Source organism: Schistocerca gregaria, chromosome 6 (genome assembly GCF_023897955.1).
Source record: "Schistocerca gregaria isolate iqSchGreg1 chromosome 6, iqSchGreg1.2, whole genome shotgun sequence".
Taxonomy (NCBI): Eukaryota; Metazoa; Arthropoda; class Insecta; order Orthoptera; family Acrididae; genus Schistocerca; species Schistocerca gregaria.
In genome coordinates, this window is record NC_064925.1 from 483,206,261 (window position 1) to 483,232,775 (window position 26,515).

Genomic DNA, 26,515 nt, shown 5'->3' on the forward strand with positions numbered 1-26,515 from the left:
AAAATAGGAGGCATTACTTTTTGACTGACCCTCGTACATGTGTACCAAGTAGAACAGTTTATGATGGGAGGGACCCTACCTAGTATATAGTTTTTGGGAAGAAATTTGTAAAGTGTGTGTGTGTGTGTGTGTGTGTGTGTGTGTGTGTGTGTGTGTGTGTGAGTGAGTGAGTGAGTGAGAGAGTGAGTGAGAGAGAGAGAGAGAGAGAGAGGTAGATGCTGTTGAATGTAAAGCGATGTGTGGTCGTAAAGAAAGTGCGCGAAGCTTTCTACGATTATCGTGTCGTAGAAGAAAAAGATATTCTGATCGTATTTTAATGCCGCCAGTCGCACCAAGGGTATCACCCACATACTTACGGAAGACACCTGAGCCAAATTTAAGAGTAACAATGCGAAAACAGAAACGATGAACTCCGCCGGCCGCGGTGGTCTAGCGGCTCTAGGCGCTCAATCCGGAACCGCGCGACTGCTACGGTCGCAGGTTCGAATCCTGCCTCGGGCATGGATGTGTGTGATGTCCTTAGGTTACTTAGGTTTAAGTAGTTCTAAGTTCTAGGGGACTGATGACCACAGATGTTAGGTCCCATAGTGCTCAGAGCCATTTTTCGATGAACTCCATTATCAGATGTTCATTTACAAAGGAAGACCCAGGAGTACTGAGCCAACGGCTCGAGTAGGGACAGCGAAGGCAAGATATGACTAATTACAGTACTTTTAGAGGCATTTAAGCATGCATTCTTTCCGTACTTCACACGTGAATGCAACTAGAAGAAACTAATACGTACTATGGCGCGGTAAGTACCCTTTGCCATGCCCCTCGCAGTGGTTTGCGGATGTAGACTAACCACTACGTTTTCCACTCTGCGAATTCACAGGAAATATGGAAGAGTTCGTCGTGGAAACATAAGATACTATTCATTGTAACAGAACTTAGATTACTGTCTATACAGTTTTGGAAAATTATAATGTAAGGTTCGTAACATGTGTCTTTGCGTTTGTTTACGGCGTGATACTAACCCCAGTCCGGCACGAGTTTTTCATTTATCAGATAGTTATAAAAATATGTTCTGCCTTCTCGCGACTACTTTCTGTGCTAGCGTCTTTTTTTGCTGTCTCTAGTGGGACTTGTGTTCGGATACCTGTTCCTGTCATGCACGGTGCTAATAAGTTCCAAAAACCCGCGTGCGAAAATGTTTTTTCAGCGTGTTATATCTCGGGTTGTGTTGATCACAGAGATAAGGAACCAAGTGTTTTGGCCCAGCGACCATTTGTATACCTATCGGAGGAACGGCTATACTGTACTTACGTTACAGAAAAACATAGTAATTTTAGTATTACTCACTTACTTCAGCCCACGGAAATTTAACAAATCTGTTGGTTCTTTTGCTTTGGGTGTGATCTAGAGTTGACCTTAGGGGGCTTATAGAAACACCATTAGTTTATGGTCGGTTCCTGAGAAAGCCGGAAGTACCGAGGTATTGGGGTATGAGAAGCACCAATCGTGCGGATGGCTACTTCCTACCATTTCTGTTCATGGCAGATAGTCGAAATTTTTACCGTATGTTTATAAGTTTATATTCTGCGGCAACCTTGAAACCTTTTTCGATATCGTTATCCGTTACTAAGAAATAGAGGTTCAAAGTTACAGTACTTCTACATTTAAAATATGCACCTAATACTCGGCCCGAGGTGCAAATCTCGTTTTACTGATGTAGTGGATACATGAAAAGGATTCTAGGGTCATCACAAAGGTTAGTCAGCGTTTTTGCGGCAGTAAAACTCACGATGCTCGGTATAATGCGCACTTCACGCCTTTACAAATATTCGCAAAGTGGAACTGCAGTGGCAAAAAATGGGCTACAAAAGGTCTTAACATGTCTTATAAGAACTTAAAATGATTGTCAAACATTGTGCAAAACTGGAAAGACTGCAAATTCATCAAAATATTTATAATAACATTTGTCATAAACCGGGCGTTTTCAAGAATTGCGATCGATGAGCAAGTATCCAGAAAAAAAGTAAATTAAACGATTTTGTGTTAACCTTATATTATGCATACTTATTCGTTGCATATATGTGTCAAAGTATGTAAATGTGTAGAAGTATATAAATAAACTCTCAAAATATTACTGAATTATGCAATTCGTTTTATATAGAAAGGCCACCCTGTTGCAAGAGGGAAAAGAAGGGAACCAGCTAAAAAATGCTTCAGTCGGAGTACGAAAACAGGCGAATATACTGCTCTTTAAAAGATTGTCACAAAAAGTGGAGAACAAGCTGCCTCAATTCTCTTTCTGCCTTCATCAACAAAAATTTTGGCATGCAAAATATTCGCACATTTGAGACAAAGTAGCAGAGAAACAGTGACAGTGGAAGAGAAAGAGAGGAGATACTGTTGTACAATGAGAGAGAGAGAGGCAGTAAAAGAGAAAGAGAGAGAATGGAAATAAAAAAAAAAATGCAGAGACTGCACATAGGCTTTGGGGGCGGATCCTGAACATCCACGACTGGCGAACTTTAAAATTTAGGCACAGGAGAGGGTGCATTTTACCGCAATTTTAAACATTTGCATCTAGGAGGAGAAAGAAACTGGATCTGGAATTAGATGCACAGCTAAGATGGGGACGGTATCAGTGGGAAAGAAGACAAATGTAGATAGTGTGAGTGAGAGAGGAAACAGTGGCACAGGGGCGGTGCGATATGCTGGAAATCAATGGGAGAAAAAGAAGACAGTGGGAGAGAGACGTAAGTAGACAGTGGCAATGAGACGGAGGTGATGAGTATGAACTGTTAACTACAAAGACAGACTGAGCAAAAGGATTTTCTAATGTTCTGTGTTAAAATGCGGTAGCGTTGTCTCTTCCCGCGCCCGGGTTCAATTCCCGGCGGAGTCAGGGATTTTCTCTGCCTCGTGATGACTGGGTGTTGTGTGCTCTCCTTAGGTTAGTTAGGTTTAAATAGTTCTAAGTTCTAGGGGAGTGATGACCATAGGTGTTAAGTCCCATAGTGCTCAGAGCCATTTGAACCATTTTCTGTGTTAAAAGAGTGCGAATATATCACATTGCTAAAATATTTCGTGAGGAAGGCGGAATGATGAGTCAGCCAGCTGGTTCCGCATCTTTCTGTCAGAGTCTTAAGGGGAGCATATTCATTTTCTTTGTGCTCTGACAGGCGCATCTCTGCTCTGGTTTGTTCTGATCATATCTCTGTCGACGCCTGTTCAGAAAAACTTCATGCCATATTGTCTATTGGTACTTGCAGCAACGGGAAACAAAATGAGGTTACTGTGATAAGATATTACACTTCAGCGAGACATACTTTAAGAACGATGCCGCACGCATCCCTTCATAGATAAGCCCTCGCATGTCCACCTTATATACGATATAAACTTCATTTTAAAGTTCCAATGTGGCTCGTTGTTCAGCAATGAAGAAGTTAGTAAAGAATAATTGTGTGACAAGTGTCAATGGTTCGTAGTTAACAAGTTCCAGACTATGTCATCTTGCTGTGGAGTCTAGTCAGTGTAAACTTCAGCACCATCTGTTGTTCGCACAGTAAGGTGACTAAAGGGAAATTGTGAAGAAAGAGGGAATGTGGACCTGAGCCTATCGTGTATTGTTCAGAGCTTCGGGATAAAACAGAATGTGGGACTAACAAGAATGATGACATTTGCTCAAGTAGAAATCTTGTTTCGGGGCGCATCAGGAGCTCATTGGTAACATACTGTATAGTTATACCCATACGTGTTTATGTATAGCAGTTGTTCGAAATGGTCAGCGAATAAGGCAGCGCAGAGGAAAGTATTCAGGAAAACAGCGGTACAAATCTCCCCATCCCAATTTAGATTTTCGGTGATAGCGCAGAATCGTTTCAAGTGATTACAGGAATGGTTCCTTTGAAAGGGGGCGACTGACTTCCTTCCCCACTTTGGGCCTGTGCTCCGTCTCTAAGGACCTGGATATCGACGGAACGTTAATCTCTAATATTCATTTTTTTGTTTCGACATCATTGTTCTCTTTTTCACTTCTCTCCACATTCGGGTGACGTGCGCTATCACAGCTTGATTGTCACATTTTTCGTATCCCAGGCTGCCTGAATGAAAAGAGCTTGCGCTAGTTAGTGGGAGAGATAAATATTTATACCCAGTCGGGCTCTCATGTTAGTATTGTACCCAGTGTCAGACAGCGGGAAAGCACTCTCTACGACCCTACTTGTAGGGAGCCACTGATTTGAATGTGTAGTGGGAGAAGATGGTAAAAATAGCAACACAAGTAAAACATTTAGAGACTAGCATAGACGTGTATTCTGAACTCTTGACCAAGGGCAGCCACCACTGACAGACACATTCACAGGATAACATACGTAAATAGTATTCCCAATAGCTCCAAAAGTTTAACTGAAAACGCATCGGAGAAGAAATACTGAACCATGAGAAGTAGGTTACGACAGCAAAAAGGAAGATGGGAGGGGGGGGGGGGGGGGAGGAGGAGGGTGGCTGGTAGAATTCTGTGAACCTTACTGGCGCTGCTGCTCTCCCGTAGTATCACGAAATACTCGCGATCGCCAAACGACCGAGGCGGCTATTGAATTTGAGCGTCACTATTAAAGTGTGTCCGAAGTCACGAGCCGTTATGTCTTACCGTCGCATGGCGGGGCGTTCAAAAAATGGCTCTAAGCACTATGGGACTTAACATCTGTGGTCATCAGTCCCCTAGAACGTAGAACTACTTAAACCTGACTAACCTAAGGACATCGTACACACCCATGCCCGAGGCAGGATTCGACATCAGCCGAAATCTGTTTATAGATTTCTTCAGATTTCGGTTCCTCTCTGTGTAAGGGCGTGTTATTACAATGTTTCTTACGTTACTTCCAGTTTTTTAGATGCTTTAATTCGCGACTGAATCTCTAGATACTTCGACATAAAACTGATACACATATTGTGGATAGAGCAGCTATTTGTTCGCCATCAAGAGGACCCAAATCTGTCACTTGATTTCCTTAATTACTTCTGGATCCATTCTTTATTTCTGATCCTTGCCCAGCCGCCCACGCGCTCGTCACTGCACTTCGCGTCCTTGGGAGCACTCGTAACACGAGGAGTTATAAACGGTATGAGATTATCTGCAAGGTATTTCCGCGATGATGTTACAAACTTTCAGTGAAGTTCGAGACGGCCTATTGTATCAACTTGAGATAAGGACCCTCCTGCGTTGGAGGTTACGAGGCCAAACGTGTCGTGCGATAACTCTGCCATCTGAATACGAGAGCCTACAAACTGTATTATGTAATAAATCTATTTGTTACGTGCTTAATTGTTAACATTGTACAGTAGGTGTTCTCTGAAAGGCTGGTGGTGCTATTTCATGGCTAACAAGCCGGACGAGGTGGCCCAGCGGTTCTAGGCGCGACAGTCTGGAACCGCGCGACCGCTACGGTCGCAGGTTCGAATCGTGCCTCGGGCATAGATGTGTGTGATGTCCTTAGGTTAGTTAGGTTTAGTTAGTTCTAAGTTCTAGGGGACTGATGACCACAGATGTTAAGTCCCATAGTGCTCAGAGCCACTTGAACCATGGCTAACACGTGTATATGATCTCATTTGATTTTATTTAATCGTGTAGAAGCATGAGAAAACTCGTGTACGTGACATCTCTCGAAGCTCTCTGTGATATGGTTCGGATAGCGGTATGGTTGCTCGAAAGGGTGCAAAAGAAGTTTACGGGACGATTTCAGACCTGCATAGTATCGCGGGGAACGAAGTTTTGATTTACCACTGTGAATGTGTCACCTCCGTAGTTGAGTCTGCTGGCACGGTAGCTCAGCGTGTTCGGTCAGAGGGTTAAGTGCCCTCTTGTAATAATAAAAAAAAAAAACTGAGTGAACGGATCAACGATGAACGTGTACAGGTGTCATTGGACGTCCGCCCCGTACAAAAGTAACGAATAAAATGAGATAAAAAGTGATTAGCGCGACGGACTACCATGTGGAGGACTCTGGTTCGATTCCCGATATTGCCAGGGATTCTTTCGTTGTTGGGAGGATTGGAACGTGTGCACTCAGTCGCGTGATGCCTTCTGAGAAGCTACTTGGCCAAGTAGTAGTGGCTACAGGTCGCGAAAACCGGGCGAGAGAGCGGTGTAGTGACCTCTCGCGGCGAATAATCCTGGCATTCACCTTTCGCCTTTAACGACTTGGAGAAATCACATAAAACCTTAATTAGGGTAGCCAAATGGAGATATGGACCAGCGTACTTCCAAATACGAGTCCAATGTCTGACCACTCTGCCCTCCCAGTGACTCATTGATTTCCAGAGCAGGGTTCCCCATCTCATGTTGATATAATTGACTTTCTCCAAGATTCCTGAAAATTCGAAACGACCCTGTAGCGTTCTTTTGGGTCTCAATTAGTTAGTTTTGCATGAGACGATTTCCCTTCATTAAGAATGACGTGTTGAATTTTAAAGTTGACTGTTACATCGCCACTTTCAATACAGGGTGAGTCATGAGGTTTTCCGCCGGTTGCTGGAGGTTGTTCCTTAGGTTATTTGGAACAAAAAATGTAGATACAGTAATATGATCAGATTCATAACTAATAAGCTACAACAGAGTTCCGAAACATGCCACGCTGTATGGAGCGCTACACTTGTGTTCTCGGGACACACGATCAGTCTTCGGTAGACAAGTTCAGCGAGTGGTACGTTTGCATAACAAACACGTTATTGATACTGTTGATACTGCAGTCACTGTTTACTGTTATTGTCTCCTGTGTTCAGTACACTTTGTGATTCCATATAAGTTTTCGTCGCAGGAGGATGTAGAGATGGTGTATATTTTGGGCTTCTGTGATAGTGACGTGGCCGGCCGCTGTCGCTGAGCGGCTCTAGACGCTTCAGTCTGGAACCGCGCGACCGTTACGGCCGCAGGTTCGGATCCTGCCTCGGCCATGGACGTGTGTGATGTCCTTAGGTTAGTTAGGTTTAAGTAGTTGTAAGTGACCTCAGATGTTAAGTCCCATAGTGCTTAGAGCCATTTGAACCATTTTAATGGTAATGCGAAAGCTGCTGTCGCCTAATATCACTGTCGGTATACTAATCGTAGGATTCAGAGTGCCAAAACATTTAGTGGAACATATCGAACATTGCTAGTAACTAGTTCTCTTCCCAGTATTCGTGGCGTTCAAGAAGAGGAAAACATTCTTAATTCAGTAGAGCGCAGTCCTCGTTCAAGTTCAAGACGCTTAGCTAACCGATTGAACGTTTCACAATCTAAGGTATGTAGGATTCTTCATGAGAATGGACTGTATCTTTTTCATGTGCAGAAAGTCCAACAACCGTTTGAAATTTTGTAACTGCTTAAATGGAAATCGGCAGCTCTATCGCTTCATAATGTTCAGTGATGAAGCAACCTGTACAAGAGATGGCATCAACAACATGCGTAACATGCATGTCTGGCCAGACGAAAATCCCCATGCCACGGTAGTATCTTAATTTCGACGCAGATTCAGTGCCAATGTCTGGTATGGTGTTGAGAGTGACCAGTTACTGGGGTCCTTTATTTTCCCGGGAAATTTAAGTGGCCAGTTGTACACTAACTTTTTACGAGAAGACTTACCGCAGCTTCTTGAAGATTTTCCTCTGGAACCAAGACGCCACATGAACGTCCAACATGACGGCACCTGCACACTTCCACCATATGGTAACAGGTTATCTTAAGGAGCTATTCCCACATCGAGGGATAGGTCGCGGGGGCCCTATCAACTGGCCTGCCAGATTCCTAGATTACTGCATCTGGGGGTGGATGAAAGACATCGTGTACGAAGTTAAGGTGAAAATACGAGAATTGATACAATGCGTTTTCGATGCCGCACCGTCAATAAGGAACGAGCATGGGAAATTACAAAACGCTCACGAGCTGTTCACTCGAGTGCCAATCTTTAGCTTCTAATGCATGGAGGAAATTTTGAACACTTCCTTTCTACTCTGAATGCAAGAGACTGCTACAAATTGTTTAAATTAATTAGTAGGTGCATTTTTGATAGTGAAATCCTACAATAAAAGTTTTTTCTGCCATTTTCTTGTTTTTCAGTTATTGTAGCTCCTTAATTATGGGCCTGATCCCATTACTGTATTTACATTTGTTCCAAATAACCCAAGGAATACCCTCCAGAAGCCGGGGGAAAACCTCATGACTCACCGTGTATTTAACTTCTTGTTTTTACAATTCCATTAGTTTGGATTCTGGCGTAATAGTCACTGCAGCCTTACCTAGTATCGATACGAACGATTTACTTACCTTTGCGTAACTTTTGAGGCATCGAGAAAGGACTCAAGGCTTCCGGATGAACGGACCAATCAGGTCACTGCCCACCGCCCTGAGAATCTTGTGGCACGAACTCAACATTGGCACTTTTGTGTTGGGCCGTGTTAAGGAATTTCTATTGTTACTGGTCCGTGAAACGGGGAGGTGATGGGATGTTGCTTGGCTGCATGTAGCAAGTGCATACTTGCAATACGATTTTGTTAATCACTAACGACTAACCTATGGTTCAAGCTTAACTACTTTATTGATTTGCATCGCGAAGTTGCCGCAGTTTTCACGTGTTGCACATCGGTCCCACATATGGATTTCGGGTCTTTGCGAGGCGAATTGTTTTGAGGCTCTGTACACAATCTGTTTGCGATCCGAATGGTAAATGCTTAGCGATTTATATGGATCATACTTCCTTTGATTTTCCTACATTTTGGAACTGTGTGACTTTTTTTCTGGGCACCAGTGTTACATCTGCCTTAGTGATGTAGTCATTTTTGTGAAGTCAGTCATAGTAATTTACATTTTAATATTGTTTCCAATCAAATTCCATGCCACTCATTCGTCCCTTTAAAATAATTAGGCCGACTTGAACTCAGCAGTTGGAATATGATAACCAAATGCAAAACGTTATATTTGGGTCATCGCAATAGGTATACTTCTAACGAATGTTACACTTTTCTACATCTACATCTACATCCATACTCCGCAAGCCACCTCACGGTGTGTGGCGGAGGGTACCCTGAGTACCTCTATCAGTTCTCCCTTCTATTCCAGTCTCGTATTGTTCGTGGAAAGAAGGATTGTCGGTATGCTTCTGTGTGGGCTCTAATCTCTCTGATTTTATCCTCATGGTCTCTTCGCGAGATATACGTAGGAGGGAGCAATATACTGCTTGACTCTTCGGTGAAGGTATGTTCTCGAAACTTTAACAAAAGCCCGTACCGAGCTACTGAGCGTCTCTCCTACAGAGGCTTCCACTGGAGTTTATCTATCATCTCCGTAACGCTTTCGCGATTACTAAATGATCCTGTAACGAAACCGCGCTGCTATCCGTTGGATCTTCTCTTTCTCTTCTATCAACTCTATCTGGTGCGGATCCCACACTGTTGAGCAGTATTCATGCAGTGGGCGAACAAGCGTACTGTAACCTACTTCCTTTGTTGTCGGATTGCATTTCTTTAGGATTCTTCCAATGAATCTCAGTCTGGCATCTGCTTTACCGACTATCAACTTTATATGATCATTCCATTTTAAATCACTCCTAATGCGTACTCCCAGATAATTCATGGAATTAACTGCTTCCAGTTGCTGACCTGCTATTTTGTAGCTAAATGGTAAGGGACCTGTCTTTCTATGTATTCGCATTACATTACACTTGTCTACATTGAGATTCAATTGCCATTCCGTGCACCATGCGTCAATACTCTGCAGATCCTCCTGCATTTCAGTACAATTTTCCATTGTTGCAACCTCTCGATACACCACAGCATCATCTGCAAAAAGCCTCAGTGAACTTCCGATGTCATCCACCAGGTCATTTATGTATATTGTGAATAGCAACGGTCCTATGACACTCCCCTGCGGCACATCTGAAATCACTCTTACTTCGGAAGACTTCTCTCCATTGAGAATGACATGCTGCGTTCTGTTATCTAGGAACTCCTCAATCCAATCACACAATTGATCTGATAGTCCATATGCTCTCACTTTGTTCATTAAACGACTGTGAGGAACTGTTTCAAACGCCTTGCGGAAGTCAAGACCCTCTGAGTCTCGTGGACGAATAGCGCGAGCTGGGTTTCACACGACCGTCTTTTTCGAAACCCATGCTGATTCCTACAGAGTAGATTTCTAGTCTACAGAAAAGACATTATACTCGAACATAATACGTGTTCCAAAATTCTACAACTGATCGACGTTAGAGATATAGGTCTATAGTTCTGCACATCTGTTCGACATCCCTTCTTGAAAACGGGGATGACCTGTGCCCTTTTCCAATCCTTTGGAACGCTTCGCTCTTCTAGAGACCTACGGTACACCGCTGCAAGAAGGGGGGCAAGTTCCTTCGCGTACTCTGTGCATGCTTTTCAGCAGAAAATATAGGTTTTGGATGGGCCTCAGATGGCAGAGAGTGCTTGATTGCACAAAAAGTGTGATTATTCGAAGCCATCTATTTCAGTATTATTATAACAAACTGGGTCCACAAGCCATGTTGCCTAAACACTTTTGTGCTTGGTGAGACATGTGGAACGATTGCTCATTTTCACTTCAGTTCTTTTGGTTTGCCCACTGAAAACTGTTGAGCTAATAGAAGTAAGCTCTTTTTTATTATGATTTAGGGCGCAAAACTGCTACGGTCATAAGCCCTCATTCTGTGGCTTAGGGAAGGGTAAAAAACCGAATGTTAAATCAACAGCAATGGGAGCGAAACTCAAAAACGAGGGAAACTAAAAACAGAAAACCACTATTAAAGTGGGGGGGAGGGGTTGTCTCCAAAAAAGGAACTTCAGATGACCGACGTCATCTTACTGACACGGATAAACTTATGGACGCGATCGGCTGAGCGCGTGGCATCTGCTAAAAGGGAAGATATATCAGGCGGCAGCTGTAAACAGGCGCGTAGCGGAGTAAAACAGGGGCACTGAAGTAAAAGATGTCTCACCGCCCACGGTTGAGAACAGTGGGAACAAAGCGGGCGAGATCGCCACTTAAAAGAAGTCGATGGCTAAAAAGACAGTTCCCTCTCCGGAGTCAAAATTACCTCCTCCTGACGACGAGGTTGGGAGGAAGAGGTCCAAGTACAGGGAAGAGGTTTTACGTCTCGTAATTTATTATCGGGAAGCGTACACCAATGTGTGTGCCATACAAGAGCAACGTGACGATATCAACTAAGGAAATCATGCGAACAGCGGGCCGAGGAAGAGAGACTGCAGCCTTGGCCGCTATATAGGTTGCCTCGTTTCGGCGGATTCCAACGTGCCCTGGGGTGCAGAGGAATGTCACAGAGACGCGCCCGTCCAGTCCCTCCCCCCCCCCCCCCCCCCCCTCCGCTCCCCCCTCCCCCTCCCAGGTGAAGCAAACGAAGTGGAGGTGGTCCTGAATCCGGTGGACCAGAGGGAGGACGGGATAAAGAGCTTGGAGGTTGAGGAGAGAGATGAGCGAATCCGAGCATATAATATACTGTAGCCGCTTATGGCGACTGGTGTATTGGACAGCCTGAAGAACAGCGTAAAGCTCCGCAGTAAAAACCAAACACTGGCCGGGAAGCCGAAATCTGTTAGGGGTGTCGTCAACAATATAGGCACTCCCAACACCAAATGTGGCATCCTCCAGTTATACACAAAGAGCAGAAAATGCCCGACGATATGGGGGGGGGGGGGGGAAATAGTAACCCTATCCTTGGGTAGCTGACAAAGGTCACGGAGCAGGCACGTCCGGGGACGAAGCCAGGGTGGCGCCGTACCGCCATTTGTCAAAAAAGTTATAGGAAAGTGAACGTAGCAGTTGACGGTAGCGGACTCCCTGCGGGATCTGAGAGGAAGAGCGGCCTGCATACCCTAAATCCAACGAGGCGTAAAAGAGAGAGAGAGAGAGAGAGAGAGAGAGAGAGAGAGAAGAGCATAATCAAGAAAGCGGTGAAAGCCTAGCAAATTTTCTAGAAACTCCGTGTAATAGAATGCTTGCTAAATTTGATTTACGAGTGGAAACTTTGTATATGAGACGGCGTATTTCTCTAATCAGGGCATACCCGGATTTAGTTTCACAGGTTGTCTTCTCAAAAAAAAAAAAAAAAAAAAAAAAAAAAAAAAAAAAAAAAAAAAAACTTGCACGCACCTTAGAAGTTCTATCTGCTACGAATTCATTGTTCCAATCGTAATCTGGTATTTTGTTCACAAGGTATCAGTGCGCAACTATATGGAACCCATTTCGGAAATCACAAACACAGGAACAACGTAGGCGTCGATATCTGCTATCTACTGGATTTCAGAGTGGTCCATAAGAATGCAGATTGCGGATCCATGTTGATTTCTTTAGAAGAAAGTCTCCGAAAAGGCCAAAAATGAAACGTGTTGCATAATTAAAGAACAAATTGATGTTAGCGATACAAGCTTATTCTTTGTCCAACGACCTCTCTTGGAAAGAGGCACGACTTGCCCCTTTTTCTAATCTCTTGGTGCCTTTCGTTGCTCAGGCGATTCACAATATATAGCCGCTAGAAAAAGAACATGGTTTATCTCACAATCTATCGCTTGGTATTTGTCATTTCGACTTTCGGGCGACGACTGACAGGAAAAAACCGTGTTACAGTATTCCGCAGTGAAATAAATTCGGGGTATTGGTTTCAGTATCTTGGCATTCTCAGCATCTCTCATTATTTAGGTGTTAGTATGATCAGTGATCGACTGCGTACATGATTTTTATTCGTTTACTCATTTTACGTAAGACCAAACCTTCTCATTTTTTGCCAGATATTTAAACGTTTACTTTCGAGTTTCTTGAATATTTTTCGCTGTTCTATCGCCCCACATATATATCTAAAGCTTACTGTACATCAGTGTTGAATTTATCCACTGATATTGTTATCTTCGGCTCCAAAGATGAATCTTTCATTTTTATTTAAGTTTATCGTCTTCTGAATCGTGTCTATTCAGCCATCCCAACAGTAATATCAATTATGACGATACGAAAATAAGGAGAACACAACATCCAGTTCCAGAGCGGAGAAAATCTCCGACCCGATCGGGAATCAAACCTGGGCCTTTTCACTTTGCAACCCGCCGCGCTGACCACGCAGCTACCTAGGCGGACGAATGTTTGATGTTGCTTCTCAGATAATCTGCAGACGCAATCATCGTAAATCACAAAATCATTTTTTCACTCAATTGTTACCAAATGTTGTGTTTGTGCATGATCCATTTTTAAGAGTTATTATCGTTTAGTTATGGTCTCGTTCACGTAACATTTTACTCTATAGCAGGACTCCGTAATACGTTAGAGATAACGTATTCTTGCTCCATATTGTATTTATCACTGGGACAATGGTGGGTGGTCAGATAATTTGCTGTGGTCACTCACTGAAACAATGTTACATCCTGTCCAGAGGAGGAAACATAATTCGCTAAATAAGGTGATACGCTGTAAGGCATCTTATCACTATAGTTGTTCCGATCACACGAAACTCTTTCAGTATAAGAGACAGAAAAAGACACCAAGGAGAGCAAGAGATGAAGGTTACTAGGGTCCCTGAGTAGTGTTTAAGTTGCAAGACCATAAAATAAGGTAAAAATAATTCAGTTTTGATTAGTCACTATATTATCAACATTCAGTATTAGATGCTGAATAATGACAAAAAAAGAAAAAGGCGTCAAAATCTACTGTTCAAGTAGTAAGGTCTTACAGTCAGTAACTGAAGCAACGCAACCTCGAAAGCAATATTCCTTGCAAAAGGAATTTGTACCGTAAGATTTCCCCTCTTAGCAAATATCAGACATTTGAACGTTGCGATGTACGTGTTTATGTATAATGCTAATAGACATTGTTTCAAGAGTGAAAAGCTAGGCAACTAGTTAATTCACAATTATCAGATTATGATACTGATAATTTATTACTACGGTGGTAATGAAATGGTTTGCGTGACACTGTCGTTCTGTGGATGCTATGGAGCAGTCTAAGGTATGTCCGAGTTTTTGGGGACGAATGTTAGAAGGAGTAACTGCTCACTTTGGATAATGAATCTACATTGATTTAAATCTGCAACCCGCAAGATGTGCGTTTGGACGATTAATATCTAGTAAGGCAGTAGGAAGCATCTGCTGGAGTTTTTGTCAGGCGTTTCAGGACCTTGTGTGCCAAGGGCGCTCGCTTTTGTCTGCAGCGTGTAGACAATGAGGTTGTTTGCCCTAATCAGCGAGAAATGAGTGAATATTATGGTAAGAGTCAGATAGGCTCACGTGAGTGTTACGAACTTTCCTGTTACACCTGGTGTCCTTCCAGTAGCAGTAAGAGGGAAATAATGATAGGAATAATCACTTAAGAGGCAACATTTATCGGAGGAGTGCTATCAGCGGTAGAAACATTTGAGAATAGCTGAGTTTCAATTAAAAGACCATCATTCTGAAACTCACTTGCCAGGCACAATTTGTTGAAAGAGCTCAACGTTTAAGAGCAATTTAAAGAAGTGGATGGTGCTTGCCAAGTGTTGATCTCTATTGGGCATCATTCCTGTGATGTTTATGAAAGTTGTTCGTACATTCGTGTCTGAAGTCGTTAGTGTCGATAAAATTATTATTCCCGAACAGAAACTTAAGAGATTTCGCAATTTTTTGCTAGCGAAAGTAGCGTTTGCGCACTTGTGTTTGGTCGTCAGAGACATTGTATAATAGCGGGCAGTTATTACCCAACTGAACGTGGTATCTGATGAAGTGACACACTAGCAAGGTGTAATTAAAGAAAGTAAGCTCTGCTTGTTTCCGTAGGAACAACGTGTTTTGATTTCGTCTCGTTGAAATATGTAGCTCTGAGTTGTTATAGCTACTGTTTGCCTTTGTAAAGATTCTGATGAAGCTGGAACGAATAATTTGAAGATGATGCATTGATTGTTTGCAGCGTACGTTTTCCATTTGTTTGTAGAGCCTTGAAATCTTTCCGATTGCGATTATTCCAAGGCCTTATCGCTGACGTAAGAGTGGTGACTATTTTAACCCTGTATCGCAGGCTGACACTATCTTTATCATTACTGTTTTACAAATAGCACTACCGAGAACTGATTCGGCTCGATAAACGTTACGTTATCAGTGATGTAATGTGTCACACTATTTCGTTCGCGTGCCTCTCATCACAGGCACTGTGGTGAAACTCCACTTAAGGACCGTTCGGCAGCACGTCTAAATACACGCTGTTTCTTTAATGTTGTAAACAGTGATGATCGATTATTTAACCGGTCTGAATCGATTATGATCAACTTCAAACTATTCTCTGAAATGAATATAGTGTTACAACTGATAAGGACACAGAGAAAGTAAAAGTTAATAAGGAAGGCCTATTAAAACCAAAATTAATGAAAAGACTTGTACCCCAGGTGGTGAGCGAAGTCGGCGCGTGTAGCACGAACCACGTGCGCAAAGGCACAAACGTCGACTGCTGAATAGCGTAATCGCGCTATGGATTAAATAGGAGAAGCTCCGCCCAAAGTCTCCCTCATGGCGTCGATAGGAGCCAATGAGGCGAAACATAAGGTAAAAACGTGCAAACAGTATTAGAATTACAAATCTGAGTGTAAAAAAACAGAAATTATGCTTTGTTCTACATCGCTGTTAACTACTATGAGCAATAGTTAATCAATGAAACAATAATAATATCTAAATACAAAAATCTGTAATAACCTGTTACGGGAACGACAGCTGCCCTCTGTGCGCAGCACGAGGAAATACAAAACAAATCGTAGGTACACAATCGCAGTAAAGATAACTAAAAGTGGTGCGTGCCATCGGTTGTCATTGAGATGGCGTGAGGAGTATCGACGTGGTACGTCCGCAGGAAGCAGGCGATAAACCAAAGATGTTAATGGCGACAGGCGGGAGCTGTCGATCGCCATGAAGATGAAAATTCGGTGAACCGCTTTTGCATTGAAAAGCTGACGCCGTCAGCCGTTATTGAGACGTAGACATTCGATGAGCCGCCAGGAACTGATGAGAGAAAAAGTTGTGATCCGTGGCACTTCTGTGCTAATGCAGACGTCGCGAAAGTTGGAAGAATTTAAAAAAGAAATAGCTTTTCCTAAACAGGTTGCTAGGGCCAACAATTCCAATGCTGATGACGTTGTTGTTTTGTTCAATAAATTACGAAAACCAACATCTTTTGTTTTGGCCAACAACGTAAGTTACTAAAACGACCTACGTGGGTAGCGTTTCTGACAAATAAACTGTTCAAAAATACTTGTATGAATATCAGTTTCTCTACCAATAACCTTCTGCAGAACAGGCTCAGTCATACGAGTAAGGTAGGCAGTCACAATGACGAGTACCCCATTTCTGGTGTTTACAAAGTTCCCCGTGACGACCACGACAAATAATACATCGGGCAAACTGGCCGCAATTTCCTTATCTGTTTTAGAGGATTGGTTCAAATGGCTCTGAGCACTATGGGACTTAACATCTATGGTCATCAGTCGCCTAGAACTTAGAACTACTTAAACCTAAATAACCTAAGGACAACACACAACACCCAGCCATCACGAGGCAGAGAAGATCCCTGACCCCGCCGGGAATCGAATGCGGGAACCCGGGCGCGGGAAGCGAGAACGCTACCGCACGACCACGAGATGCGGGCTTTTATAGGACACTGCTTGTAGTAATCATTATTTGGCCAACACCTTATGCAGTGTAACCATTCTGAAGGCTCAATCCAAAATAACTTAAAAGTTCTGCATAATGCCCTTAAAGAGCATTTGATAAAAATCCTTGAGTAAATAGGGATTTATCTATTCTACGAAACGTAGCCATCTTCTTCACTAAATGAGCAACCGAACTTCAGAGTAAAACGTTTCTACGATGTTTTCGATGACTCGGGCTCTTTTTTTCTCTTTTTATCCCAGTTTCTCTCTGTCATAGTATATATTTTTATATTTTTTTACCTACTGATTTTAGCTCGTTTTATCCTTGAGCCACATAATCCATAATTTGTATTCACTGCCTCAAATTATAGTTAGTTTCCAATGCGAGTTCATTTTGATCAATTTTGGTCAGTCGTGTATTTTTTTGCTCCCAAGTTCCAGGCCAACTATTTTCTAGACAGCATATTGTGGCCTCTGATATATTTTTTTGCATTCAGATTTCAGGCCAACCACTTTTTAAGGCTCCAAGTTTCGGTCTGTTCACCGATTTTCAAATCTCTATCGCGCGCAGTGGCTATTTGTCGCCACTATAACAATGGTGCGACGTCCGTTTTACCACACAGGCGTTGCAGATCATGACCTTTTTCTCTCATCAAGTCCTGGCGGCCTGTCGAATGTTTATGTACATCTCCATGGCGACCGACGGCGTCCTCTTTTCGAGACATCAGCGGTTCACCGAAGCTTCGTCTCCATAGCGACCGACAGTTCCCCGCCTCTCACCATTACATTTTCGATTTATCGTCCGACTGCGGGCGTACCGCACAGATGCTCTTTACGCTGTTTCCGTAACAACCGACGACACCACTTGTAATTATCTTTGCTGCGATCGTAATCCTACGATCTGTTTTGTGCTGTCCACAGAGAGCAGCTGTCGTTCCCATAACCGATCGTTATTTGTTTCTGTATTTACTTTTTATCGTTGTTTTACTGATTAACTTCTGCTCGTAGTAGTAACTAGGCTGGTGTGATCTAATGTGTCATTCCTGGTTCTTTTGTACTCAGACTTGTAATTTTAATATTTTTACACGTATTTACCTAACGTTTCGGCTCATTGACTCTGATGTCATGCGGTAGGCATTGGGCGAAGCTTCTGCTATTTGACCTGTAGCGTATTCACGCTATACAGCAGTCGACGTTTGTGCCTTTGCTTGTATAGTTCGTGTTGCGCCCACCGCCCCCGCGCACCACCTGGGGTACACGTCTCTTCATTAACTTTGTTTGACCTTGCAGGTCTTAGTATTTAATTTGTACTGTATCTGTGTCCAAAGTTGTAACATTGTTGTATTTCAGAGACTGGTCTGAAGACGACCATAACTGATTGAAACCGATTACCATTTCAATGTGTATTTTATGCGATCAAGTCTGTTAAAAAGTTGAATTTTATACAGATCGTATGTTTATGTACATATAATTTCTGTTTTCCTAAATATACGTGGTGTTACTTCTTCAAGACATTAACAGTTTATGTATAAAAGGATATTTCGTAGGAGTTACTGTAAACCATCTAACACCATACAGGCACGGGAGACGACGCGATACTGACCGATCCCCTTATCAGCCTCTGCACTTCAGAAGTGACAAAATGCCCGCCACAAATTTATCAGTAATCTCAGTGACTACAGGTGCGGAATCAGAGTGAGTTAAATGCCGAGCTTTACGTAAGGAGCAGTATCTTGCTTGATACCCTAAATGTTCTTACACGTGTGACAGTAATTAGTTGGGAAGCAATGGAAGGGTCTATGTCTCGCTCACAGATGGCGTTGACGTTGACGAATTTCTGTTTTGTTATCGCAGCGCGTGTTACCTAATAACGGCCTTCTGGCTGCCGGGAATAGTCAAAACTATGGAAACGCTAATAACACAAAACATTACAATGCGTAATAGTGTGTAGGCAAACCGTTGGCCTTCCGCCTCGGAATGGATAAATACAGATCCCGATTTGTTTTCGAGGGAGTCTTAGTGGCGAATTCAGGTAAAGATGATGGAGATGGGTAGTGGTAACGCACCCTTGTTTCCAAAGCAGACCACAAAGGGATCAATAATATTAAGATGCGAACAGTCGTCCTGTTGCTCCCAAAACCAGTTCTGGATGATTCGGTCTGTGTGAACAGGTACTCGTCGTTTTGGAACACAGGATCACCATAGGAGAACAAACACTGTACGGTGGGATGAACCTGATTAGCGAGAATAGTCATATAATTCTCGGCAGTAAAGTGACCAAGCAGTATACCCATGAGACCCATAGAATACCATGATATGGGTGCCCAAATCATCACCGATCCCTTCCCCCCCCCCCCCCCCCCCTCCCCGGACCCCCCACCACCAACGTTCCACTCTTGGGACGTAAACTCGGCAGAAGTTTCAGAAAGTGTGACTTTCTTCCATTGCTCCATAGTGCAGTTTGTGGCTATTGCACCACGTTTTCCTGTACAGGCATTTGCATCACTGATGCTTTGTTTTGTTCCAGCTAGCCCCGGAATTCACAGTTTATGGTGCTCCCCGTTGCATTGTTTTGGTGCTGATTGGATTCGCGAGTTGGACATTCATTCAGTTCGGCAATGACTTTTGCAGCTGTCGTCCTCTTATTTTTCGTCACAATCCTCTTCAGTGACCTCCCGTCACGATCAGTCAACACACACTGTCGTCCATATTGTGACCAAGCCGATGTTGGATAGCCATCTTCCGTGTATGCAGTGTAAATCTTCGACATACTGCCTCTTGAAACACCAAACTCTTCGGCTCCATTGGTTACGGAAACACCAAGTTCAAATGGCTCTGAGCACTATGGGACATAACTTCTGAGGTCATCAGCCCCCTATAACTTAGAACTACTTACACCTAACCAACCTAAGTACATCACACAAATCCATTTCCGAGGCAGGATTCGAACCTGCGACCGTAGTGGTCGCGCGTTCCAGACTGTAGCGCCTGGAACCACTCGGCCACCCCGGCCGGCGGAAACACCAAGTATTTGGCCACGTTAGAAGTCACGTAGCTCCGACATAATGCACTCACAACTACACAGAACATTGATTTGACCACGACTGAATCGTACAACGCATTGAGGACATTGTATAGGCACCGTTCGTGGTGACACACAACAGTCCAACCTGCAGGCGTGGGTTGCATTTTCATTTATGTTCAAGCATGCATTTTTTGCGGTGTTTCCGCATTTTTATCCAACTTCTGAACAGTTATTGTTTGTATTCATTGCTAAGAGTACAACTGCAAAACCCCACATTTAGAAAATTCTTTATGACATACCGTCCACACCAATGAAAATTCATAGCTTCTCAGTTGTTAAGAAATGAATTCAAAGACTGCTCTAACTCTTTTGAAATGATAAAGGTAAAGGTCAGCTTAAAAGTGCAGCACAAATGGAAACATCGATAAAACACACAATGTGGATCGGAATGTTCGGTAGGGAAGGATCAGAAAATAGGTGACGCCGTAGGTATTGCAGCCGACTGAAAGCCGGTCACAAAATTCGAGTGATAACCTCTCCTTGCAACACGCTTTCACTAGCGGAGCTCTGGATCGCTTAAGTGGAGACAGATTCGCAAGCAGAATTTACATTGTCGGCACATTTCGGTAACGTGAGACACATACTTCTTCCAATACTGACACCTATCCACACTATCACTTTGCTGCCTTGACACAGGGAGGTTTCATGTGGAGTCGTTTCCTGTGGCCAGTATCACATGTCAACACTCTGGTTGTCAGGATGATGTTTCTTGGTGCCAGTATCTGTCTTCACCACCTTAATAGGACATAATTAATGCATCTGTATGGCAGAAGCCTAATGTTGAAAACTCAGGTGGGTATTCTGCTACCTGTAGCAGTTTGAAAGGTTTGTAACACATTGGTTGCATCGTCCCACCAGCTGCCATTTGTAAGTAATTGCTCGCGGACGATCTTGCACTAATCTTCGGAGGGGAGATTAAGGTTTAACGTTCGGTTGACGACGGTGTCATCAGAACCAGAGCATGAGCTTAGGCTGCTGAAGAAATTCGGCCGTGTCCTTTTCAAAGGAACCACCCAGGTATTTGCGTCAAGCGATTTTGTAAAATCATGGAAAACCTAAATGTGGATGGACATGCGAGGATTTGACCTGCCGTCGTGAAGAATACGAGACGAAGGTCTTAACGATTACACCATCTTGCTCGATGTGCTCTTCGAATATCTTGTGTGCTATGAAAATGGAACAGTTTTCTACCAGGCGCAGTGACTGAGTATTTATTGTTGTGCCAGCAGCCCCTCATACACAGATTAAACTAAATCATCATCTTGGCACGATGTGCAACATTTATTCGTAGAGAAGTGGACTATCAGGGAGCACCGTTGCTTTCAGTATCTCATCAATACCCCACTGATTTTAGCTCTGAAACTGAGATGGTTACATTAGCGGAACGGCCTGTTTCCATAGCGAAACAACCGGTTGTTCTGCCAGAGGTAGCTGTACTCCAGAGTGTCCTAAATACAGCGTATTCCTCAGTAGATTCCCCTTAGGATTCATCAAGGTATCTTAAGTGGTCCTCCTCCTTGTTTTCTTGTGGAAATGACACAGTCGATTTCCTTCTCCATATTTTCAAATGGCTCTGAGCACTATGCGACTTAACTTCTGAGGTCATCAGTCGCCTAGAACTTAGAACTAATTAAACCTAACTAACCTAAGGACATCACACACATCCATGCCCGAGGCAGGATTTGAACCTGCGACCGTAGCGTCCCCATATTTTCCCAATCTGAGCTTGTTCTCCATCTTTAATGAGCTAGCTGTGAAAGGTATGTTAAATCTTAATACGCCATCATTCCTAATTGTTTTGTCCAGATATCAGGTCACTACGAGGAATTATTTGCCAGTTGAGCCGTGCGAGGCATGTGTTCATGCCGTTTATTGCTTGGCATCTTGTCATTGCGGTTATGGCATCTCGTTTCTTATTCGATTTACTGGCGTCACTAAGTTGCTGACTTGCCCGCCCGTCAGTGGCAGCAGCAGTGCTTATCGATACGAGTACTGTGGTACTATCTTTGGAGCATTTCCGGGCCGCGTTGTGGGTAGTGGGTGAGTTGCGAAAGGACATCAGGTCGGTTGGGGGCGCAGCAGCGAGCAGGTCCGTGCACTGCAAGGGCAAGCCGGGGCTGCTGGCGGCGTGCTGCCACTGCCGGATCGAGGAGGGGTAGCTGTGAGAGCGACTACTTCGTTGCACGCCAAACCCTGGACGTTTGAGTGAAGAGTTAACTGCTAATGTAACCTCGACTATTCCGAGATCTCGCCTTCGGTCGGCGGTTTGTTGCTCCCAGGGCCACTGAGCCTGGCGGCAACGAGTGAAGTGTTTCGAGGTGGTGAAATATTGTAGCTGTTTGTGATTTGAAGTTGTGTGTGGCCTTCAGCAGAGCAATAATTTCACTTCTTTCATAATAAGGCCTTCAGCCGTGTTACAATAAGATTTTTTTAAAGCAAACTTGTTTTAAAAGCATTCTTCTGAATGGGAAAATATTTTGTTGAGCCCAACCTACATAGGTAGGAATGATCATCAAAATAAAATAAGAGAAATCAGAGCTCGAACAGAAAGGTTTAGGTGTTCGTTTTTCCCGCGCGCTGTTCGGGAGTGGAATGGTAGAGAGATAGTATGATTGTGGTTCGATGAACCCTCTGCCAAGCACTTCAATGTGAATTGCAGAGTAGTCTGGTAGATGTAGATGTAGATGTATTTGTTGAGATGTGTACTATTTGGAATTGTTTTTCTGATTTCTAATTAAGGCTTTCAGCCGTTTCTTGTTTGAGGTTTTTGTCCGTGGCTTTCGGTCCTAAAATTGTGGAATCTTTTGTGATAAGGCCATCAGCCGGCATACAGTCAATTGTGTTTTTTTAAGAGATTGTTTTAAAATGTTAATTTCTTTAAATGAAATTTACGTATTTGTTGTGCAACCGAGAGTAACTGATTATGGCCCCATCCACAATAGTACCCTAATCATGCCCCATCCTGAGAAACCAGCTCTCACCAGTATGGACTACCTTTACCGGCAGGAAGTATTGGAATGGTATCGCACTACTTGTGAAGGGCAAGGAGTGGGAGAAACACGTGTCTTTGCGCTAGCGACACTTTTGGTGCGGAAATGTTGCTCGTCTTCATTGCATAACGTACTGCATTTGTTCGTTTACTGCAATGTCGAAAAAAGATCGGAACACCAAGAAAGAGTTGTGCGACATAAACAAAAGTTGATTGGCGTGTTTCTATATCTCAAAGACAATGCGTACTCGTCTTTCACGCCAGTCGCATAAGAGTGACGGTCGTAGCGCCACTACGAGGATGCAAATCAGGTTTGTTTGAAATACACGCTGTAACGGCCGTGAGCGTTAGTTACCTTTGAGACTGGACGTATTGGGCTGAGGTTAGTCAAGAATACTTTTAAGGCGACAAGCCGCGCGGGATTAGCTGAGCGGTCGGGGCGCTGCAGTCATGGACTGTGCGGCTGGTCTCGGCGGAGGTTCGAGTCCTCCCTCGGGCATGGGTGTGTGTGTTTGCGCTTAGGATAATTTAGGTTAAGTAGTGTGTAAGCTTAGGGACTGATGAGCTTAGCAGTTAAGTCCCATAAGATTTCACACACATTTGAACATAAGGCGACGAAGACGACGTTATCGACACCCAGTGAGTCCAGCGAGGTTCTGTAATAGGTCTACGAGAAGCTGGATGTTCCTTCTGCGATACTGCAGAAATACTTCACAGTAGTGTAGCCACTGCACATGGTTGCTGACATCGGTGGCCACGAGGATGTACAGAGGTAATAAGACCAGGTTCCGGACGGTCACGTGGTACCACCGAGCCTGACCATCGCATTCGGCATATGGCTTTGGCGCACCGGACTGTTTCTGCAGCGGCTATTTGTGCAGCAGTTGGTACCGCTGCGACACAGCTGACTATTAAAAAAAATGGTTCAAATGGCTCTGAGCACTATGGGACTCAACTGCTGTGGTCATCAGTCCCCTAGAACGTAGAACTACTTAAACCTAACTAACCTAAGGACATCACACACATCCATGCCCGAGGCAGGATTCGAACCTGCGACCGTAGCAGTCGCACGGTTCCGGACTGCGCGCCTTGAACCGCGAGACCACCGCGGCCGGCATAACATTCGTGAACAACATTCGACCTGTTTTGATGGCATTCGCGAACAACATGCCGGAGGGTGTTTTCTGACAGGAAAACGCTCACCAGCATACCACTATTGTAAACTAGCATGCTGTACAGAGTGTCGACGTGTTGGTCTGCTCGATCACAAGATCTGTCTCCCAGCGAGGGTAATGGCACATCATCGGACGACGACTATTAGCGCCATCCACAACCAGCATTAACCGCCCCTATATCGACCGGACAAAAGGAACAGGCATGGAACTTCATCTCACAAACTGGCATCCGACACCTGTGCAACACATTGCATGCACGTTTCCATGCTTGCATTCAACATTCTGGCGGTTACACAGGTTATTAATGTATCAAAATTTCACATTTTCAAAGGCTTATCTCACTCTTACAATAACCTGTGCCTCTGCGATGTTAATCACTTAAATATGCTACCTCGACAAATGTTTTCCCGACGTTTCATCACTCTTTATTTTTTTGGTAGTGCGATTATTTTTCCCTCAGTGTAGGTAGTATGGGTACATATCCGAAGAAATCGCCGCAAGTGACACCATCTCAGAGGAGTCAAGTCGTACATATTCTGAAGTCCTATTAGGAAGAGGAAAAGGAAGGCCTCACTATTCTCTTACAGACAGCTGATAAGAAAAATAGCACGAATTACATTAATTTGTTGTACAAATATTTGAACGCCAATTTTTCGGTTAAATACATAGTGCTTGATAATTTTCACAGAAAATAATCTCGCATCCTTGTTTTTTACAACGAAAATATATTGTTGTTATGTCACAGTAACAGAAGACGGGACCAAGCGAGAACTTGTAGAAACTGTTACGGCACGTAAACTGAACCTTCCGTTCACTGTGAACAGGTTATAAGAAAGAAAAAGGAGTTTTATGTTACCGATTTCTTTCCTACTGTTGCAAACTAACTCAAATCTAACTCATGTGGAACAGTATCAAACAAAAAAGAACCGTAAAAACTATCAGTGACACTTTTTTGAAAAGGCTAAGGGACTAACAGAACCAGTGTAAAAGAAGTAATTGTAGATCACTGGAGATTGTACAAATGCGTGTGCCCACGTTAAATATGATGATAAGAAATGTTAGTGACGTCATGCTTTAAAGAGCAGGAACTTGTAAATGCTATAATTTAGTTACGAGGAAAAAATATCTAGGGCAGCAGCATAGTTTACTACTGAGCACAGTACTCAACAAGACAGTGTACTGTAATCAATACCTTAAGAATATAATATGCACGCTTCTATTTTCTCAGTGTCAGTAATATTTTGAAATGGCGTTAGGATCACAGAACAGAGATTTGAGACTGCTTTCCCCGACTGCTAATCCAATACCTTATCTCTGTTATAAGACATTCGAAGAAAAATAAAAAAAAAAATGTAAACGAGTCAGAGACAGCGTTTAAAAAATTTGGAGAAAAACTTCTAAAATATTTGATTTTTTTTCAATTAACTATAATTTATTTCCTCTTTGACGGAGGGCATTATGAAGCAGACGGCTTACATTTTTTAAGTGAGGTGGCAGAGCGGGCCTTATTATCTGCCTGTACTTTAGTATTTAATGTACTGCTGTACGGTTTCATTGCACAGGCGTAGAAGGCGTATGCTAGCTTGTCCGGCGGACTGGTATTATCTTCCCGTGAGAGTGACATTGAATTGAGCGTGCCAGGAGAGTAAGCTTTTGTCTCAACTATTTCCAGATATTCTGGGATTTTTTAAAGCTTCTTTCACAAGTTATTAAAATCTGGAAATGCCAGAAGATAAGCACAGGCGCAGATATATTCCTTAACATCCAACGATGCAGTTTCAATTAAAAGTTGATTACAGTTAATGTCACTGAATGCGAAGATGAAAATCTGCCTGAAATAGATTGGCATGATATATCATATACTCCTATCATGCATTAGGCTAAGATCATGTTGTCTTCAGAATCGACATTGTACAGGTGTTTTAATTTACGTCGAACCGACGGCGTGTAGTAGTTTGTGTTTTAGATTTGCAACATAATCAGGGAAATTGATATCGCAGTGCAGCGTATCTTACAAAATGAAAAGATGAGTTATGAACATTATAGAACTCCCATGCTTTCTGTGATTTTAAACGAGGGCAAGCACATGTTTAGGTTCTTCACTGTGAGTCGAAGAGAAGAGGAATGTCGTGAGATTTTGTACGGAAAGGATGTTTAACATTTAACCAATGGCGACAGCATTAGAGATAAAACACGAGTTTGTTTACTGGAGGGTAGGCTGAGGAATCAACAACTGCGTATCCGCACAACACTATGGCATTTGAGCTGTGTGATGCTGACGACCAACCTCGGCTTCGCGGGGTACCACTTGTGAACTTTGTGATATTGGCGGCCCTCCTTGGCTTCGTGGGGTACCACTAACTGTCTGCGGCCGGAAGACTTGCCTGGCGTCGCGGTAATAAATTACTTACACAAACCTTTCTCGCGAATCAATCTGTCTATTAGTGAAAACCGTATCTAAACTCCCACAGCAGTTCGTGAGATCATCGTTCAGGTACGGAAACGTGGTGGAGGTCTTGGTAGTACGTATATACACTCAAAAGAGGAAAAAATAAAATACAATTTCAGAAATACTAGATCATTTATTCAAAAGAAAGAGCCTCGAAAATTGAGCAAGTAAAGTCAA

General features: G+C 43.3%; 1 protein-coding gene across 2 annotated transcripts in view; it reads right to left on the minus strand.

Moving 5' to 3' along the window:
- The window catches only part of LOC126278697 (ornithine decarboxylase 1-like), a 98,280-nt gene that overhangs the window by 58,829 nt on the left and 12,936 nt on the right, over positions 1-26,515 (minus strand). Inside the window, exon 1 of one of the 2 annotated variants that reach the window (XM_049978966.1) lies at positions 15,382-15,450. The exons of the other annotated variant lie outside the window; for it this stretch is intronic. The gene's annotated coding sequence lies outside the window, so the exon portion shown is untranslated. Of the gene's footprint in view, positions 1-15,381; positions 15,451-26,515 lie in introns of those variants that run through there. 2 annotated transcript variants of the gene reach the window in all.